At 32.9% G+C, this 3,092-nt stretch overlaps 1 long non-coding RNA gene across 1 annotated transcript in view; it reads left to right on the top strand.

Moving 5' to 3' along the window:
• Window positions 1–577: 577 nt before the first annotated feature.
• Window positions 578–3,092, top strand: part of LOC130048557 (uncharacterized) — a 15,692-nt gene continuing 13,177 nt past the window's right edge. Inside the window, exon 1 of the long non-coding RNA XR_008797336.1 lies at window positions 578–673. This is a non-coding gene — a long non-coding RNA (uncharacterized LOC130048557). The remainder of the gene's footprint in view (window positions 674–3,092) is intronic.

Genomic DNA, 3,092 nt, shown 5'->3' with positions numbered 1-3,092 from the left:
AACATATATTTATATCAAGTCATAATGCGAGTATTTCAAGATAATCATATTTTTTTTTACAATAAATATTTGCTAGAAACCATGAGATCGATAATCATAAGTTATTTTAAAATTAGTTGAAAGCATCCATTTTGGAATAGTTGATCGATCTGCCGTTAGAGCGAGTGCAGCCCCAATATGTAAACAAAGACATACAATGTATATAACATGCATGTCTCTGATGTAAACGAGCGGATCTAGATACTTTTCCATGAAGTTGGTCAATGTTCGTTATCTTCACTTTTTCATTCGTCAAAATGCGCTATTCATTTATAAAATCAAATAGCAATCGGAGATTTTTCGACAGCAGTAAATATTGAAACAAGAAATGATAATAATAAAAGTGTCACAACTTACAGTCTTTAATCTGATTTTCAACCTACAACTGATACAAGAAAATTATATCACTCATTCTCCTTCACAAAATAAAATTCCGTCACAATTATATATAAAATTAATTAAATAAATCTTTAAGATTTAAAGTTTAAGGACCAGTAATTTGAAACATTCATTGTCATTAAAAGGGGATTGACGATATTTAAGGTGGTCTACATGTTTGTAGTTTGATCAGAGCAACATGCCGGATCTGGATATGAATACCAGGGACCCTAACGACATCAATGACCATATCAAGGTGAGATCCCTTGTCTATATCGCTTGTCTAAATCCCTTCTCTATAGGTCTTGTCTAAATTCCTCGTCTAAATCCCTTTCTATAGGTCTTCCCGAAATCCCTTGTACAAATCCCTGTTTTATATACGTTGTCTAAATCCCCTGACTAAATCCCTTTATATAGGTGTTGTCCAAATTCCTTGTCTAAATCCTTATACTAGATCCCTTGTCCAGATCACTCCTCTCAACCCCTTGTTGTAACCCCTTGTTTGGACCATTTGACTAGATGTCTGACCCAGGTGGTTGCTTCATCACTAGCATCATCCAAAATGGCATAATAAATTTTCTTGTGAACAGTTCTCGCATGCGCATGTATTAGAGAGATTCCTACCTCCAAGTCAAGATTTCATTATTATTGTTGATGCACACGGAGCTCTCGAGATTTAGGTCCGACTGACATTTTTACCAAAGTTACAACTCGGATAATATAAAAAAAAAATAACGGTACTGTTAACAATCAGATATTTAGGATTTTTTGTGTAAAAACATTTCTTATAACACAGATTTAAATCTAATTGATACCTATGGCATGCCAAACGTTGCAATATTTGATCTTTTCCATTTGTATTCTATAATTTTCCATCTGTATTCTATATTTTCCATTTTCATTTTATAATTTTTCATTTGCATTGTATAATTTCCATTTTTATTGTATAATTTTCCATTTGTATTCTATATTTTCCATTTGTATTATATGATGTTTACGTTTGCATTGTAAAATTATCATTTGCATTGCAAAATCTTTCATTTGTATTGCATCTGAGGAATTGTTTATTTTGATTTGTAACGAAGGATTTCATTAGTTTAGGTCCCACTTATATTTAGCGGTCACCAGCTGTAGCAATCTCTACCCAGAGTTATCGTTCCCGCTACGTTCCACTAATACCTCTGTCAACGTCTAAAAATCCATATCAAAACGTATTAAAACTAACTTAGCATATCAAACTGTAATGATCATATCTAAGCAAATCAAACACTTGTCTGAATTTTATAAACGCAGAGGCTGGTAAATATGAGACACCTGAGCGAATTAAAAGGTTTTATATAAATATTCATCCATCCAATAATACTAGAATAATCATGGAATTCGTTGTTTTTGTGAACTTACTGTAAGATTTTAAGCTTAACACTAAAACTTGTAAAATCATACTTTATGATGCAATAGGTCGAAATAAGTTTTGCCAAGAATCTTGACATTCAGACGTTGACAGAGGTGTTGTAGCGCAGCGTAATACGCCCTCTGGTGAGAGATTGCAGCTGTAGAATGGGGGAGTATTAACTATATTTAAGCCCAAGGTTTGATGCACACGTCTAAGGTTTGATGACACGAGTTCAGTGTATAACTCGAACATGCGACCTCACGGTTACGAACGAAAGGGTATGTCACTGAACTACCGCGACCGGTTCCATATACATTGTAGAATATAGAATACAAATGGAAAATTATACAATACAAATGGAAATTATACAAAGCAAATGGAAAATTATACAATACAAATGGAAAAAATTAAATATTGCAACGTTTGACATGCCATACATACCTCCCTTCTTAACGATATTAAAATATTGAGTGCTTGACGAAATAGAAGATACCATATCTTACGCACCAATTCTCAGAATAAGTACATCTGTAGTCTCTTTGACAGAATCCATTTCTACATACTTTACTTGGTGAACACGCCGTATTTAGAAAGTTGTTGCAGTTATTTTTAATTCAAATGTAACTCTATTTACAATTTCACTTAAAGCAACACTTTAGGAACCGATAATGTATAAAATACAAATCAGAAAATTCATCAAATTTGCCTAAACCTGTAAGCCGTCGAATAAGGGTATAGTGCATTTCTGTATTTGTGAAATCTAAGATGACTTTCACGAGGTATTGATAACAATATTCTTTCACAACTCATGTGTAGATGGATATCTAGAACAGGGAGGAAGATACGCAAGATCGTTTTTTATTCATTTTTTTACTCTATTCGATCGATGTCGCTAAGAAGTGCGTAATATACGTTGCCAGTAGGGGATTTTCGAGTTCTTCCATATCCGTGTTTATTTTGCATTTAGTCACTATTACGTCATACTTTTTTAGGCATGGTCATATGCGGTTTATCGTAGTTAACGTAAATACGCTAAGTCTTGTGTAAGTGTATACACAACCTATTAAAATAGAAGATTATTATATGTAAGTATAATCGAACTAAAGACATTTTTGTTACAGATAAGTGTTTCTTGTTCCTTTTACCGTAAAGGTAATATACAAAGGCTATGTAAGCTTGCAATTGGTATAAATTTGTTGTTTTATATACATAATAAAAATGATCTCAAGCTCTTGAAAATCAATCGCCGGTCGGTAAAGAAAACTGACTGAATGACTGAGTT

Source organism: Ostrea edulis, chromosome 7 (assembly GCF_947568905.1).
Source record: "Ostrea edulis chromosome 7, xbOstEdul1.1, whole genome shotgun sequence".
NCBI lineage: Eukaryota > Metazoa > Mollusca > Bivalvia > Ostreida > Ostreidae > Ostrea > Ostrea edulis.
Note: the sequence above shows the minus strand (reverse complement) of the source record. Positions and strands in the feature narration are given on the sequence as shown.